The sequence below is a fragment of the Ovis aries genome, chromosome 5 (assembly GCF_016772045.2).
Source record: "Ovis aries strain OAR_USU_Benz2616 breed Rambouillet chromosome 5, ARS-UI_Ramb_v3.0, whole genome shotgun sequence".
Classification (NCBI taxonomy): domain Eukaryota; kingdom Metazoa; phylum Chordata; class Mammalia; order Artiodactyla; family Bovidae; genus Ovis; species Ovis aries.
This window is the reverse complement of record NC_056058.1, coordinates 84318839-84337710: the sequence shown is the minus strand read 5'-3', so window position 1 is coordinate 84337710 and position 18872 is coordinate 84318839. Positions and strand designations below refer to the sequence as shown.

The 18872-nt window shown below is 38.7% G+C and overlaps 1 long non-coding RNA gene across 1 annotated transcript in view; it reads left to right on the top strand.

Moving 5' to 3' along the window:
• Positions 1-13359, top strand: part of LOC121819674 (uncharacterized) — a 49518-nt gene extending 36159 nt beyond the window's left edge. The window contains exon 3 of the long non-coding RNA XR_009600921.1: positions 10316-13359. This is a non-coding gene — a long non-coding RNA (uncharacterized LOC121819674). The remainder of the gene's footprint in view (positions 1-10315) is intronic.
• Positions 13360-18872: the final 5513 nt, after the last annotated feature.

Here is an 18872-nt window from a genome sequence, read left to right as displayed (position 1 = left end):
GGGAATCATCCTTATAGATAGTAGCCTTTCCCTTCTCCAGGATCTTCCTAACCCAGAAATTGAACTCAGATCCCATAGACTGAACCTAGGTCTCCTTTTTTTTTTTTTTTGGCAGGCAGATTCTTTACCAGCTGAGCCACAGGGAAGCCTAGGAATACTGGAGTGAGTAGCCTATCCCTTCTCCAGGGGAATCTTCCTGACCCAGGAATTAAGCTCAGGTCTCCTGCATTGAAGGTGGATTCTTTACCCGCTGAGCTACCAGGGGAGCCAAATAATGGGAATATGAATTAGAATTCCTTTTGCAGTGTTTGGTAACATTTAAACATTTGCTGTATTTGAAATTCATGTTGGTGTGCAGTGTGAGGTATGGATTTTACTTAAAAAAAATATTTTTCAGAAGTTTACACAGCTGCTTTCACAACTTTGGTTTAAAGTCTGTTTTTTCACCTGACTTGAGCTGCCATCTTTGCCTTATACTAGATTCATGTGTGTATTTGGGTCACCTTCTGAATTTACCAATTTGTTCATTGATCTGTCAATTCATGTGTCACTGCCACACTTTTAATTATTAAAGATTTATGATATGATTTATAGTGTTGTGGGAGTTACTCTTTTTTTTTCTGTTTTTTCTTCTTGTTGGCTGCATTTTTCTGGTGAGGTTTTGTTTTTGAAATTTTTTTTCTGATACTACCTTTTCAGTTCTGTTCAGTTCAGTTGCTCAGTCGTGTCCAACTCTTTGCGACCCCATGAATCGCAGCATGCCAGGCCTCCCTGCTCATTACCAACTCCCGGAGTTCACTCAGACTCACGTCCACCGAGTTAGAGATGCCATCCAGCCATCTCATCCTCGGTCGTCCCCTTCTCTTCCTGCCCCCAGTCCCTCCCAGCATCAGAGTCTTTTCCAATGACTCAACTCTTGGCATGAGGTGGCCAAAGTACTGGAGTTTCAGCTTTAGCATCATTCCTTCCAAAGAAATCCCAGGGCTGATCTCCTTCAGAATGGACTGATTGGATCTCCTTGCAGTCCAAGGGACTCTCAAGGGTCTTCTCCAACACCACAGCTCAAAAGCATCAATTCTTCGGCACTCAGCCTTCTTCACAGTCCAACTCTCACATCCATACGTGACCACAGGAAAAACCATAGCCTTGACTAGATGGACCTTAGTTGGCAAAGTAATGTCTCTGCTTTTGAATATACTATCTAGGTTGGTCATAACTTTTCTTCCAAGGAGTAAGCGTCTGTTAATTTCATGGCTGCAATCACCATAGGCAGCGATTTTGGAGCCCAAAAAAATAAAGTCTGACACTGTTTCCACTGTTTCCCCATCTATTTCCCATGAAGTGATGGGACTGGATGCCATGATCTTCGTTTTCTGAATGTTGAGCTCCTCTTTCACTTTCATCATGAGGCTTTTTAGTTCCTCTTCACTTGCTGCCATAAGGGTGGTGTCATCTGAATATCTGAGGTTATTGATATTTCTCCTGGCAATCTTGATTACAGCTTGTGTTTCTTCCAGTCCAGTGTTTCTCATGATGTACTCTGCATATAAGTTAAATAAGCAGGGTGACAATATACAGCCTTGACGTACTCCTTTTCCTATTTGGAACCAGTCTGTTGTTCCATGTCCAGTTCTAACTGTTGCTTCCTGATCTGCATATAGGTTTCTCAAAAGGCAGATCAGGTGGTCTGGTATTCCCATCTCTTTCAGAATTTTCCACAGTTTATTGTGATCCACATAGTCCAAGGCTTTGGCATAGTCAATAAAGCAGAAATAGATGTTTTTCTGGAACTCTCTTGCTTTTTCGATGATCCAGCGGATGTTGGCAATTTGATTTCTGGTTCCTCAGCCTTTTCTAAAGCCAGCTTGAACATCAGGTAGTTTTCGGTTCACGTATTGCTGAAGCCTGGCTCGGAGAATATTGATTATGTATTTACTCCTTTTCTTAGTTATTATCAAATGGGTTGAATTTTCCTAGACCAGATATTTTCCATAGATTTCATTATGGTTAAACAGAGGGAGGGGTCACCACTTAGAATACTTCTGCTTGTTTGCTGCCACAGAAGCAGACTGCTCTTGCAAATAGTATTAATCAATGTGATTCTTCTTCAGAGTTGCTCATGTTCTGTTACTCTGAATCAAATTGCTACCTGTATTGCTCAACACAGTTCCTGCACCCTTGAGGCAAACAAGGATTACAGTTTTGGATTTCAGAATGGATCTTTCATTTTCAGAAAGCTGTATTTTAGTTGGTACTTTGGGGGACATCCTCCAACATCAGGCATGCTACATGCTACACTTTCTATTATTTCACTTATCATGGACTTTGGTAATACTTCTGACTAATCATAATTGTGTTTGTCAGTTCATAGTTATATTCAGGTTTTGTTACCTACTTTATTTTAAAAGATTTTTTATTTATTTATTTTTTTATTATTCTTGGTTTTGTTTACTTCATGAAGAGGAGGATGAGAAAGGATTTCAGGCTTTTGTAGCCTTTTTCTCACTTAAAAGGACCTGCGTTGCCTTTTTCATGTGCCTATCCCAGCTAACATAACATGTGTTTGCAGTTCTGACCACACAATGCCACTGTGCACAGTAAGCCTCTTTGAATTTTGCCCATGACTGAAAAGCCTTTCTGAAACTCCACCACTGACTTCTCCCTTTTCACTTGGCTTATTCAGACTCATTCTTGGAGATCATTTAATGTATCACTTCTTTGTAGAAACTTTCCCTCATATAATAAGGAAGAATAAATCTGACTCGAATATTTCTTTTACTTTAACCTTTTTATTCTCTTACCTTTTGCTCTAAGTTAATAACTAGAAGAAGATTGCCTATGGACTGAAATATACAGGTTAGCCCATTATCAAGTTCTGACCTCTAAAGCTGTAACACTTTTCCATTCATATTGAGATAAAAAGTTGTATTCTCTGAGATAAACGGAGAATAACATTTGTCTTGTTGGAGCTTTATAGGAAACACTGTGGCCAGACTTACATGGACGGCTACAAGAACAAAGGATTCTGGCACCAAGAAGTTTGCAGTAACTAACTATACACCCCTCTCCCCTTTCGGTATTGATACAAAGAAAGCCCTGAAATGGGTAACCTAATTGGGTGGCCTAACTTGGGTTACATGGTTCTTTGGGACACTAGTCCACCTCTTCCTGGTCTGCTGGCTCTCCAAATAAAGTCACTATTTCTTGTCCCAACAGCTCATCTCTAAATTATTACCCTGTCCTGCAGTAGTATAAGCTTGGATTTAATAACATATACTCTCAGTCCTTGAAACCTTTGTTTGTAGTTATATTCCACCCATTTCGTGAAGGGCATGGCTTTGGGATGATTCAAATGGAGTACGCTTACTGTGTACTTTATTTATAATCTAATATCACCAGTGATCTGACAGGATCAGGTCCTGTCAGAGGTATTGGTCCACAGCCCAGAAGCTGGGGAGCCTTGCTCTAGAGGGTATTTTGCAAAGTATTCTCAACTACTGCTTTAAAATGCACTGTGAAAACAGTTTGGTGTGATCAGGGAAGTTTGGAAAATAATACATACTATATTTTGAGCCTTGGAGAGTCACAGATTATATTTGAATATTAGAAGTTTTACCAATCAGCCCTTAGGTTAAACCTCCTGACTTTAAGTTCAAATTTGTGATTTACCTTGGGAGTAATGATTTACCTTTGTGATTTACCTTGGAAGTAATGAGTTACATTTGTGTTTTACCTTGGAAGTAATGAGTTACATTTGTGATTTACCTTGGAAGTAATGAGTTACATTTGTGATTTACCTTGGAAGTAATGAGTTACATTTGTGATTTACCTTGGAAGTAATGATTTACCGTGGAAATAAGAAAACCAATCAGAACCCAACACCTAGCCCTTCCACAGAAGGTAACCAATTAGACGTCTCCCAACCCAGAAACTCCCGTTTTTCAAATTTTTCGTGCGCGAATACCCTATATAAACAATGTAACCCAGAGTTCGGGGCTCCTCTCCTTAGCCACTGCGTCGGTAATGGTGGGAGCCTCAGCTCGAGCTTGGTAATAAAAACTCTCTTGCTTTTGCATTGGAAAAAAAAAAAAGTTTTAAAAAGTCCTAAGGAAAAGATATAACTCAGAGTGACCCCAAGTATTTGTTTATGAAACCGTTATTTACATGTGATACACATTAATTCATTCCAGTAGGCTACACAAGAAGAGCCTCCTTGGCGGTGTCGATGGCAGAATCTTCAGTTCTTAGCATAGTGCCTAGAACATAGGAGCTACCAAATATATGCCTGTTGAATAACTTAATCTATCTTATATACTATCCAAGATGCTCAGTTATTTAGACAAACATTTTTATAAGATGGTTTTACACCCAAGAGATTATAATAAACTCTGTAGGCTTTTGCAGGCAAGCCTCAAATAAATATATTTGACTTCAATATTTGGTGCTATTTTTGACATAGGGGGCATTTGCTAAACAAAGAGCATGTAGAGGAGGGTGGGCAGGTTGTTTAAGGAACTTGGAAAACTTTGGGAAGTGGCAAGACATATTATACATGTTTACTTTGGAGAAGAAAGGAAGACAATTCTAGCTTCAAATATTTGAGCAATGACTAAGATAACCTTTCCCCAGCCAAAAATTTCACAGTAGAATGAAGAAAACATATACTTGTTACAACGTAATGAAGCAAGCCCTGGTAGAGTCCTTTGGAACAGACAAATGGGGGTGGCTGCTCTACTTGGAGGGTGGGTGAGGGGTAGTCAGGGAGATTCCCTAAGGAGGAATCATCTTAGCATACTTCCAAGGGTGAGCATAACAGAAGGCTTCCTACCATGACACAGCCCACCTCTAGAGTTCTGTATCATCAGAAGGGCTGAATATATTCAGAAAATAGTTTGCTTTACAATTTCAAGGGTGGAGACCATTGCATTTAATAAAAATGAAAATACAAATGATTTTAAGTATGTTTTTATGAAAAAGAGAGTCAAATTTAAATTTATTTCTAACAACTATTTCACTATACAACTTCTTTTATACAACTTTACTTTTAAAATTCTAAATAAATTGTGTTAGCTAGTTGTTTTTTCCCATATTAAACTGTTAGGCTTCACTCATTTTTGAAATCTTACTGTGTACCCAGCTATTTATGTTTTTAAGATTCTGATAATAATTGTTAAAAATTAATGTAAGTTGGTTACCAAGTGAGACTGGACAGTGCTTCTTTGACGATGTTTAAACATATATTGTCTATCTGGGCTTGATTCTGGAGTTATTTGACCATTCATTCTTTCATCCAGGAAATATGTTTTTAGTGACTATTACCACAAAACACTGGAGGTTCTCATTATTTATAAGATGTTAGAAACATATATACAAAATAGAAGCTAGTCCTCTCAGCATTTGTCAAACAAGTCATTTCAGATGGCAGTGTAGTTTAGGAGAAAGGCAATAGGACTTTAGAATCAGATTAATCTAGGTTTGCATCTGGGCTCCTCTACACATTAGCTGGTAATTTTTGGTAAGTTATTCAATTTTCCACTTTTGAATATCAAACAAGATAAAACTTGTAAGGGCTTCCCTGTTGGCTCAGTAGTAAAGAATCCACCTGCCAAGGCAGGAGACCCAGATTTCAGCCCTCATCTGGGAAGACCTCACATGCCCTGAAGCAATTAAGCCTGTGTACCATAACTATTGAGACTGTGCTCCAGAGCTCCGGAGCTATAACTACCATTGAGCCCACATGCTGCAAAGCCTACTGAAGCCTGTGCGCCCTGGAGCCCACCACAATGGGAAGGTCATGTCCTGCAACTAGAGAGTAGCCCTGCTCACCACAAGTTACAGAGAAAAGTCCATGCGATGAAGACCCACCACAGCCAAAAATAGATAAGTAATATTAAAAAAAAATTTTTAAAGCATAAAACTTGCAAGTACCTATAACAACGTCTAATACCAGCAAATATTCAACAGTCAGCATTACAACAACGCAAATAGGAATGATTAATGTAAACCTTAGCTTATTTTCTCCTGTTCTAGGAATGACTAGTCTCAATCCATCGGGCAATTTCCAGCATTATGGAGTATTGACCAATAAACAATACCATAGAATGACGGTTTTTCGTAATTATTCATATTTAAACAGCTTGAGCAAATGTTCATAATTGTTTCACACTTTAAAATGCAGTTGTTCGGGGTGTGAGCAAAGATGACTGCTTTCGACACTAGGGGAAAAGCTTCCATATAAGCTTGTATGTTTTTAAAATGTTATGTTAAGAAAACATGTCGAATAATTCTTTAATTTCTACTTATTTAGGTGAGGAAAAAGAAATATAAATAAGTATGATATTTCTTTTTTTTTTTTTACTTTCGAATATTTTCTACAACTTGCTAAAACCCCATCTATTACAACTCTTTTTCTTGTGTGTCAGGCGTTAATTTCTCCATGCTACACTCAGTTTCTGACATTTCAAGTATTATTTTCTGCTTTCACTCTTTGCCTTTGGAAACAGCCTGTATGGAAATAACATCTATAGAGTATTAATGTGCTGTAGTCACATATGTCCTTTTTTCTCCATATTGATAATTTAGCAGCAACGAGAAAACAATGACCAGATCGATATTCTTTTGTCTGACGAGAGGTTAATATAGAATCAGACAAGGGTCTCAAGTGGTCTAAAAATCTTGGATTAGTTGAGTCCTGGTCATTTCAAGACTACAGACTCTAAAGTAAAGTAGAGATTCAAATAATAAAAATAAATCTGCATTTACTCTACCCATTGACTTGGGCTTGTTCCAGAGTCCTAACATCACCCAGGCCTCTCTTGCAAAGAAAGCAATTCCCCAATAGTGTAACCTTTGTACTAAAGGATTATCTACATGCACGTGGATTTCTGGAGACCTCTCCTGACAGAAGACTATCCTGGCCCTTGTGAGCCAGTTTCTTTGGTGTTGGTGAGCAACTGTCGGGGCATTTCAGTTTTGCACTTCTCACTGGTAACATCTGCTTTTCTCATAAGCTTTAGTGATATAGAAAAGATCTCTAGAGAATGTCAAATGCTCTTATTCCTTTCCTGGATATTCTTTAAAGTATATTTTCAAACTTCCCCACTAATTAAATTCTTCCTTTTCCTTTTCCTGTTTAAAAACTTCATTGTGTTATGCAAAATGGAGGCCTTGATTTCACGGAAATGGAATACATTATCATTTACTCCTTGAATTGTCAAAATAGGAATTGATTCCACCAAATAAGACAAGAAATATGTATAAAATCTGTACTTTTTGGGAAACTTTAGTCAGCAAAGCTCAGCATGAAGTAGAAGTTGGAGTTTGTGGAGAAGTGGGAAAGAGACCAGAGTATACTAGCCTATTACTTACATGGAGATGCTTGGTCTTTGCTGACCAAGTTTTAAAATTATGATCTATGCTAAGCTGAAGAAAACAACCTAGATGCTTTGTTATCAGTTTTGTGGTCTGTTCAATTCATTTATGGTTGAAATGCATCCAAAATCTCCTAAAGTTGGGCCTGATCACTGTTTCCTCTCCTAACTGCTGCCTAGGTTACTAACCACTGTTCTGAATGGGTTCCCAAAATCATTCAAATTTAGGATGTCATCTATATATTTCTCCAAATCGTCTAAGGACTCATCATCACTGGTCAAAACGTTATCTCCTTACAATCTCTATTAGTCATTTTAAAAGAAAAATTAGCCATTAGAATGCTACTCTAAATTTAAGTTTTAGGATCTGAATAATAATTTTTCTCACATTTGAACTAATGTTCTTTAGAAGGATATCAACCACATGTCAATCGGAATAGGACTAAAGGACAACAAAGTTAAATTTACTTTTAAGCAACAGAACGGACATGATGTCAGTTTACTACCAGACTGCATTTCAGCCTGAATGATAATATAAGCAATTAATAAAAGCCAAGTGGAGTTTATTTTGCTATATGATACATAGTCCATACCTTCTATTTAAAATTATAATTTCTTGTTAGAAAACTAGCTGAGTCTCCAAACATGCCAACACTCAAAATGATCCATAATAATAGTTTTTCTAGATTTTCTTGCCCTAATGATTTGTTTCTAAATTATTCTGTTTTAATTTTTACTATTCTTAACTCCAAAATTTTAGTAAAGCTTTCAATGGTATTATTTCTAACGCTAGTGGCTTTGATAACTTAATATTTGCCAAATTGTGCTGAAAGTGAAAAAACTGAGTATGGTGTTAGCTATGGCTCGTTATGTGCTTGTGTTCAGTCGTGTCTGACTCTTGGTGACCCCATGGCCTGCACCCTGCCAAGTTCCTCTGCCCATGGAATTCTCCAGGCAAGAATACTGGAGCAGGTTGCCATTCCCTTCTCTAGGGGATCTTCCTGACCAGGGATCAAACCCAAGTCTCTTGCATTGCAGACAGATTCTTTACCATCTGAGCCACCTGGAAAGCCAAACTGTTCTAATTTAGATCTTTACATGGATCATCTCATTTAAGCATCACTAAAACCCTATAAAACAAGCAAAACCATTATTTCCAGTTTACTTTTGAGAAAAATGGAAATGCATAGAAGTTAAGTAATTTACATAAAGTTATACGGACAGTAGTTAATCTAGGATCAAACTCATATCAGCATTCTGATCCACAGTCATCTTAGTTGCCAAATAAGTAGTAGTAGGGTTCATATTTTACTAACTTAATTTTAAAGTTGAATGCATCATTGTTCACTGTTTCCATAAAAATCTTAGGAAAATCATTATTTGGGTTTGAGAATACAAGTTTAGAAAGTCTAAAGACCTTGGGAGTTACTTCTTTTTTTTATCAACAAATTTGTGAAAAATATTTAATGGGTGAAAAAGTAGACAAGTGACCATTATTATTAAGATCCAGTTTAAAATAGTTATACAGGGATTTCCCTGATGGGCCAGTAGCTAACACTCTGAGCGCTCAAGGCAGGGGGCCCAGGTCAGGAAACTAGATCTCACACGTGGCAGTAAAGAGTTCATGTGCCACAGTTAAGACCTGCCACAGCAAAATAAATTTTAAAAACTACATCCAGAAAATAGTTACACATACGTGTGTAGGGCAGGGAATGTATGGAAACTCCCTATACTTTCTCTTTAATTTTGCTTTGAATATGAAACTGCTCTAAAAATCAAGTGCATTAAATAGCTGCGTATTTGAATCATGGCTAAAAATACTTGAGAGGAAACTGTTCCGTAAGTGCTTTTCAGTCCTTTCCCCGGAAGTGCCTCTAACAGCAGAGGAGAGTGAATGTTTATCTTAGGAGTTTAGTGTTATATGAGTCTGGGTCCAATTAGGAAAGAGAAACCACATAATAATTTGAATAGGGAAAGTTGAATGATTAATTACAACAGTGGATTGGACTAATGAGAGATTGGTTAAGAAGTCAAGATTCTTCTAAGAAATATAGCAATGGCAGGTATGAGGGGCAAACACTACCCACAGGACTAAGAGTACCTGGAGTGTTCGAGGAGAGGCCTCAAGGCTGAGATCCAGATATTGGATCCAGGCACAGATGTGGCTTCTGATACTGTGATGCCAAGCTAAATGGGACTGGCTGGAAACTCACCCTTGGGAATTGACTGAAATCTGACTTCTAAGGTGTTAGGGAGTGCTGTTCACAGGAGGTATCTCAGGAGAAGCACTCTGCTACAAAATTACCCCTAGAGAATGCCAAGGAAATCTGCTAGCTGCTATGCACTGTGGGAGCCAAACACTGGAGAAGTTGGATTGCTTCAGAAGCCAGCACAGAGTAAGCAACCAGCACTGTAAAAGCAGCATGCATTGCAAGAACTTGGAAAACAAGCCACCGGAACCAGGAAGAAAAATCCTTCCTTCTTCAATGTCTCTCTAACACTCTCTGCTGAAGAGACTTAGCGTGATATCTGCTGGCAAAGGAAAAGTACATAGAAGACTCAGATCCGTTATCACAGAACAGGCAGTGAAGGGTGAATTTGTTGTGGAGAAGCAATACCTTAATACATGGCACAGATGGTGTAACCAAAACTGCTTGCTTTATGAGTATACTTTTTTTTGGAAGTCTGGTCAGAAATGAATTTGTGATGAGAAACTGCCTGAATGAGCTCATGTTCGCTTCTGTGGACTCTGAAGTGACAACTGATTAGCCTCTCCTGGCATGCTGCTGGACTGGCTTTCCTCCCTACTGCTTCATATGAGCTGGATGGTTTGCTCTGTTTTTCAGCAGCTAACTTCTGTCATGCAACTTAGCTTCGGTCATGCATGTAGCTCCAAGTATTTTCACCTTCTATCTAATTTACCTCCCAACTTGCTTTTTCCCCAGTCATCCATGTCTTGTTCCAACATCTGTTCTGGCGGCCTGTGTAGAAGATGAAGTGCTTCTCTCATTCACCCACAGGTAGTGCACCCTAAACCTGGAAGATGACCAAACACTCCTGGGTATGTGGAGACACTTGCTTATGTGCCACTTTTTAGCCAATCCCATAAAAATTAGAAAAGTATAAAAAGAATATATGAAATGGAACAATGCCCATTTATGAACTGGTCTGGGCATCCCTGGTGGCTCAGTGGTAAAGAATCTGCCTGCAGCGCCAGAGTCGTGGCATTGAAATTCCATAAGGACCACACACAGTGACTTACTTTTTGAATAGCTTCATCATATTATGAATACCAGACTCCTCTCCCATTGATAATTAGGCTGTCTCTAAATTATTGCAAGTATAACCAAATTTATATTAGGGCATTTTGAAACTAATGTTTTCATTACATATAATTTATATAACACTAAAAATTGTTAAGTGCCATAAAGGGATAAGGCTTTGTCTCAGGAAAATTTTATGACAAAGAAGTTTTAAAGGATGATTTTCCTGCAAGACTGCTGCCTTCCAATGTTTTTCCCTATTTCCACTTTGTTGAGGAATATATTTAAAATTTAGTGAAAGTCTTTCTGAAATCACAAACTCAAGATGCTTATTCCCTAAATATCATTACTTATCAAAAATAATGTTAGAAAACATGTTCAGAATTTGATGCTTAAAAAAGTAATGCTGAAAATGACTTAATGTTTTATGAATTAATATACAGGAAATTCATTAATTTTGCTTCATAATTTTTTTTAATTTTTAAAGAGCAACCCACTAATTAGTCTATTAATGCTACTAGTAGAAGAGGAAAAAAAAAAAACTTGAGAAAATGGATTTCCAGGAATTATAATGTAGAATGCTAAGTAGATCAGCAATATTGAGCCCGTAATTTTCACACTTAAAGGGGATCTTCATATTTTATTTCACCATATGACATGTATTCAATTTGGACAAATGTGACAGATGATGCATTTAAACCTACTGCAAAATTACCCAGTAGCAATTTACAATTCAACAGACTTCATTTTATTAGTAATTTTGTATTATTTAGATGAATTAGCTTATAGCTTCCCTTGTGGCTCAGCTGGTAAAGAATCCTCCTGCAATGCGGGAGAGCTGGGTTTGATCCCTGGGTTTGATCCCTGGGTTTGATCCCTGGGTTGGAAAGATCCCCTGGAGAAGGGAAAGGCTACCCACCCTAGTATTCTGACCTGGAGAATTCCATGGACTGTATAGTCTATGGGGTTGATCGCAAAGAGTCGGACATGACTGAGAGACTTTCACTTTCTCTATGACTGAGGCTAAGTGTATGGCCACCCTTTGTTTTTTCAAAAGTAATTAATTAATTAATTTTTATTGAAATACAGTCAATTTACAATGTTGTATTAGTTTCAGGTGTATAACAAATTGGTTCAGCTGTACATACTTATTTATCCATTTTTCTTTTAGATTCTTTTCCCTTAGCCACTAATTGTTTTTAACTGATCAGTTAATCAAAATTTAACCTATTGGTCCTGATCATTTATTCATTGTTTCAGTGTATGTAAATAATGCTGTTTTATGTTTTTCCTGTTTTGATTGTACTGATTCAAGGCACTTAGGCTTAAATTTAAATAAGGAAGATATATTTGAACTGATACAAATGGATTAGACATTTACACATGCATATTGGCTAATACACTTGTAGCATCTATTTATTTCTGTATTTGGCCAGGAATGTGGAAACAGATGCAGCAGTAATGATCCCAAATGTTTTTAAAAGTTGGATTATTTTAAAATAGCATCTGGCTAATCTGGAGGAGAAAATGATTGACACAGTCCATACTTGGAACATGAGTTATGTATATTTAACAAAAATTAAAAGGAAATACTATTTAAATCCCACATTTTTGTTAAGGATGTTGAATTTTGTTTTGTAAACATCCTTTAAAAATAAATGTTCTCTTGAGAAATGAGGAAAAAGTATTATAAAAGATGGCGATTTCAACAGTGGTTAAAATTACAGTAAGTAAAATTTGGATATGGACTAAAGTTTTATGCAGAATTTTTTAAAATTAAATGCTCTCTCTTAAACTTGATGCAGGGAGGGTGAGGGTATACAGTTTTATAGAACAAACATATTAGCAAATAATTTTCAATATAAAACTCTATATACCAATAATTTTTAAAAATCCAATAATTAAAAAGCCATAGTTTTCTTTAAGTCTCATAAGTAATCCTCTACACACTTGAAAGCAATAGTATTAAATGTCTCAGCTATATTTTAAATTTCTGCTACTTGCTTCCAGTATTTATTTGAAAAAAGGGATTTTTCAATATACTGCTCTTTACAATCATCAAAAAAATTTATGAACACTTATTAATTACTAAGTACTCTTGTCAAGGCTATGGTTTTTCCAGTGGTCATGTATGGATGTGAGTTGGACTGTGAAGAAAGCTTAGCACCGAAGAATTGATGCTTTTGTTTGTTTGTTTGTTTGTTTGTTTTTTTCTTGAATTGATGCTTTTGAACTGTGGTGTTGGAGAAGACTCTTGAGAGTCCCTTGGACTGCAGGGAGATCCAACCGGTCCATTCTGAAGGAGATCAGCCCTGGGATTTCTTTGGAAGGAATGCTGTTAAAGCTGAAACTCCAATACTTTGGTCACCTCATGCGAAGAGTTGAGTCATTGGAAAAGACTCTGATGCTGGGAGGGATTGAGGGCAGGAGGAGAAGGGGACGATAGAGGATGAGGTGGCTGGATGGCATCACTGACTCAATGGACGTAAGTCTGAGTGAACTCAGGGAGTTGGTGTTGGACAGGGAGGCCTGGCATGCTGCAATTCATGGGGTCGCAAAGAGTTGAACACGGCTGAATGACTGAACTGAACTGAACTGATGGGCTCTATGCTTGCCGCACTCAAGCTAGACTTACCTTCTGCTTGGAGGCAGCAAATGAAAAATTTCAATTCAAGATTATTTGAAGTGCAACAAAATATTTCTTGATTTATAAAGCATCACTTTCCTACTTTCCTAGTAATCAGTTTCTGTCCTACTCAGATGCTGTAATCTCTTGACCTGCAGTTTCAGCATGTAAAAATTTTGGAGCACTTAGAGTCAAAATGGAAGGGTTAGTGATGTTGGAAAAAAACACTTCTTCAGCTCAAATGTACAGAATTGCTAAAGGCATGTAAAATTACATAGCTGAGTTTCAGGAGAAGAAAGTTACATTTTCAAGTGCTAGAAAGCAAGTGGAAAAGACCGGTGAAAGGAGGGAGTTGAAGCTGTGTGGTCCATAAGGGTGAATGCTTTAGAAGCTGGGGCTTTAATGGCAACAAAACAGCAGGATTCAAGATTGTAGATAATGGATAGAGAAGGCTAGCCCTCAGAACCTCAGCAGCATAAAACCAGGTGCTGCAAATATACAGTCCACTTGGAAATACTCTTCCTCCTTATCCAAGGAAGGGATGTAGATTATAGTCATTAATCCTGGACTGTGCATGGAAATGCAATCACAAGACCTTGAGGCTTTATGATTTTTGTGGAAACTGAGCCAAGAAACTAATGTGAAATCTGCCCTGAAACCAGTGAATACTTTAACCCTCAACAGAGTTGACAACAAAATTTCTCCCCCCTCAAATGTCTCCTTAATAAGAGTCATACACAGTATCCTTTACAAGACAATTAGGTTACAACAGGGATATGCTTTTCCACTGTGAATGGAAAACCACTATGGAATTTGCCCTCTTGACAAACACTGGAAAATAGGAAAAATATGTGAAAACAACTGTTTTCAAATATTGGTTAACAGACAGCACAGCACCGTGAATCCTGATAGGAAGAAAGCAAATGAGATGAACTCCATGGTTGCCTTCAGCTTTCTATTTGGAGGCAGAAAGTGGAGAGTCCTAACAGGTTAATGGGTTGAAGGGACCAAGTCCAGATATTAGAAAGTCAAGGTGACTAGAATCTGCTGGTAAGATTCACAGAGAAGAGATTGCTACAGAAATCTGTAAATGAGCCCTCCTTAGAGTTTTTGGCCAAACACATATCTGTGCATATAAATTTGGAACTTTATCAGGTGAGGTAAAGTAAAACTGTCAGGGAAGGAATAATTAATGGAGAACTATAAGGTGAACAACTCTCAGAATTTACACAGGGCAAGGAATGATTTGAGTTCCTACTAGCCAGAGTAGAGATCTCACTGAGTACATGGAACATTCAAAAGAAATTCAGAAGTGATGTTAGTAGTGAGGGCTAAGCTAGACCAGGAGCAAAGGTAATTCTAGACCTGCTCTAAAAACATTGAAAAACAACCTTGAAAAATATCATGCTGATCTGAAGTAATCTGCTGCTGCTGCTGCTAAGTCGCTTCAGTCATGTCTGACTCTCTGCAGCCCCATAGATGGCAGCTCACCAGGCTCCCTCGTCCCTGGGATTCTCCAGGCAAGAACACTGGAGTGGGTTGCCATTTCCTTCTCCAATGCATGAAAGTGAAAAGTGAAAGTGAAGTCGCTCAGTCGGACCCCATGGACTGCAGCTTATCAGGTCCTCCATCCATGGTATTTTCCAGGCAAGAGTATTGGAGTAGGGTGCCATTGCCTTCTCTAACTACCTACAAAAACAAAGCCTAACATTCTTTAAACATTCTTTAAACTTTCATATAGTGAAATCCAGCACTCAACAACATAAAATTAATAATGTCTGACATCCAAAGAATAATTACTAAACATTTAATAAAAGCAGGAAAATGTGATCCTTAACCAGGAGAAACTTTGATCAATTAAAGCAGACACAGGAATAGCAATAATTATGGAATTTACACACGTGACTTTAAAATAATTTTATGCACACACTCATACATGTGTGTGTGTAGGCATTAAATGTATTTGATGATCTAAAGGAAAACATGAATAAGATGAGAAAAAAAGAAAATTATTAAAAGTGAACAAAATGGAACTTTTAAACAAAACTTTTATAAGATAGAATGGCCTACAAATTGGACACAGCAGAAGAAAAGAGTAAAGATTTTGAAGTGATAGTAATATAAATATTCTAAATGAAACACAGAAAAGACTGAAAATAAAAATTAACAGTCTCTGTGACCAAAAGCAGCCTAACACAGAGCCATAGACACATACACAGTTCAAGTCCTACAAAGAAAGGGGAACAGAAAAAAAAAATGTAAATAGTAGCCAAATACTTCCCAAATTGGTGGAAGCTAGACTGGGAGAAGGCAATGGCACCCCACTCCAGTACTCTTGCCTGGAAAATCCCATAGACGGAGGAGCCTGGTGGGCTGCAGTCCATGGGATCGCGAAGAGTCGGGCATGAATGAGCCACTTTAATTTCATTTTTTGCTCTCATGCTTTGGAGAAGGAAATGGCAACCCACTCCAGTGTTCTTACCTAGAGAATCCCAGGGACAGAAGAGCCTGGTAGGCTGCCATCTCTGGGGTCGCACAGAGTTGGACATGACTGAAGCAGCTTAGCAGCAGCAGCAGCAGCAGACAGGGAACAACAGATTGGTTCAAAATTGAGAAAAGACTATGTCAAGGCCGTGTATTGTCACCCTGCTTATTTAACTTATATGCAGAGTACATAATGTGAAATGACAGGCTGGATGAATCACAAGCTGGAATCAAGATTGCTGGGAGAAATATCAACAACCTCAGATATACAGATGATACCACTCTGATGGCAGAAAGCAAAGAGGAACTAAAGAGCCTCCTTGATGAAGGTGAAAGAGGAGAGTGAAAAAGCTTGCTATAAAACTCAACTTTCTAAAAACAAATATCATGTCATCTGGTTCCATCACTTAATGACAAATAGAAGGGGAAAAAGATGAACAGTGAGAGATTTTAATTTTCTTTGGCTCCAAAATCACTGTGGATGGTGACTACAACCATGAAATGAAAAGATACTTATTTATTGGAAGAAAAGCTATGACAACCCTAGACAGCATATTAAAAAGCAGAGACATCACTTTGCTGACAAAGGTCCATATAGTCAAAGCTATGGTTATTCCGGAGAAGGCAATGGCAACCCACTCCAGTACTCTTGCCCGGAAAATGCCATGGACGGAGGAGCCTGGTAGGCTGCAGTCCATGAGGTCCGACTGAGCGACTTCACTTTCACTTTTCACTTTCATGCATTGGAGAAGTAAATAGCAACCTACTCCAGTGTTCTTGCCTGGAGAACCCCAGGGACGGAGGGGCCTAGTGGGCTGCCATCTATGGGGTCACACAGAGTCGGACATGACTGAAGCGACTTGGCAGCAGCAGCAGCATGGTTATTCCAGTGGTCATGTATGATGTGAGAGCTGGACCATTAAGAAGGCTGAGTGCCAAAGAATTGATACTTTTGAATTGTAGTGTTGGAGAAGACTTCTGACAGTCCTTTGAATAGCAAGAAGGTCAAACCAGTCAATCATATAGGATATCCACTCTGAATATTTACTGGAAGGACTGATGCTGAAACTGAAGCTCCAATACTTTGGTCACCTGATTTGAAGAGCCAGCTCGGTGGATAAGACCCCAGTGCTGAGAAAGATTGAGGGCAGGAGGAGAAGAGGGTGGCATAGGATGAGATGGTTGGATAGCATCACCAACTCAGTGGACATGAGTCTGAGCAAACGCCAGGAAACTGTGAAGGACAGGGAAGCCTGGTGTGCTGCAGTCCATGGCATGGCAAAACATCAGACCTGACTTAGCAATGAAAAAACAACAGACACCCGCAGATCTAAGAAGCTCAAACAAACCCAAGCATGATAAACACAAAGAAAAACACACCAAGGCACATTATAAATTGTTGTAACCTAGTGATATAGTATTAAAGAAAACTGGAAGAAAAACTAGAGTCACATTATGCACAGAGGAATTTAGGAAAGGATGACTACGTGATTCTCATTAGAAGCTAATCAAGCTGGAATGACATATAAGTGCTAAAAAAGAGGGTAGAGAATTTTATATCCAATATTGCAATACACATTGTGATTGAAAGTCAGTGTCCCTTCAATTCATATGTTGAAAACATAACATCCAAGGAGGCAGAAATGTCATGAATAGTATTAGTGCCCTTGTAAAAGATGCCCTTTTCATACTATTCACACTGTTCACAGGGTTCTTAAGGCAAGAATACTGAGTGGTTTGCCATTCCCTTCTCCAGTGGACCACTCTCTACCATGACCCACCCATCTTGGGTGGCCCCACATGGCATGGCTTAGTTAGCCAGGATTCAGCAATATGTGAACCGTGAATTTCCAGATGTTCAAGCTGGTTTTAGGAAAGGCAGAGGAACCAGAGATCAAATTGCCAACATCCGCTGGATCATCAAAAAAGTAAAAGAGGTTCAGAAAAACATCTATTTCTGCTTTATTGACGATGCCAAAGCCTTTGACTGTGCGGATCACAATGAACTGTGGAAAATTCCTTAGCAGATGGGAATACCAGACCACCTGATCTGCCTTTTGAGAAACCTATATGCAGATCAGGAAGCAACAGTTAGAACTGGACATGGAACAACAGACTGGGTCCAAATAGGAAAAGGAGTACGTCAAGGCTGTATATTGTCACCCTGCTTATTTAACTTCTACGCAGAGTACATCATGAGAAATGATGGGCTGGAAGAAGCACAAGCTGGAATCAAGATTGCCAGGAGAAATATCAATAACCTCAGATATGCAGATGACACCACCCTTATGGCAGAAAGTGAAGAGGAACTAAAGAACCTTTTGATGAGAGTGAAAGAGGAGAGTGAAAAAGTTGGCTTAAAGCTCAACATTCAGAAAACGAAGATCATGGCATCCGGTCCCATCACTTCATGGCAGATAGATGGGGAAACAGTGGAAACAGTGGCTGACTTAATTTTTCTGAGCTCCAAAATCACTGCAGATGGTGATTGCAGCCATGAAATTAAGACACTTACCTCTTGGAATGAAAGCTATGACCAACCTAGATCCCATACTGAAAAGCAGAGACATTACTTTGTCAACAAAGGTTCGTCTAGTCAAGGCTATGGTTTTTCCATGGTCATGTATGGATGAGAGAGTTGGATTATAAACAAAGCTGAGTGCTGAAGAATTGATGCTTTTGAACTGTGGTGTTGGAGAAGACTCTTGAGAGTCCCTTGGACTGCAAAGAGATCCAACCAGTTCATCCTAAAGGACATCCTGAAGGAGTCCTGGGTGTTCATTGGAAGGACTGATGCTGGAGCTGAAACTCCAATACTTTGGCCACTTGATGTGGAGAGCTGACTCATTTAAAAAGACCCTGATGCTGGGAAAGATTGAAGGCAGGAGGAGAAGGGAACGACAGAGGATGAAATGGTTGGATGGCATCACTGACTCAATGGACATGGGTTTGGGTAGACTCCGGGAGTTCGTGATGGCAGGGAGGCCTGGCGTGCTGTGGTTCATGGGGTCTCAAAGAGTCAGACATAACTGAGCGACTGAACTGAAGTGAAAAGATGCCCTAGAGAGAGCCTCACTTCTACCTTGTGCAGATACAAAGAGAAGCTGGCAGTCTGCAACCTGGAGAGGA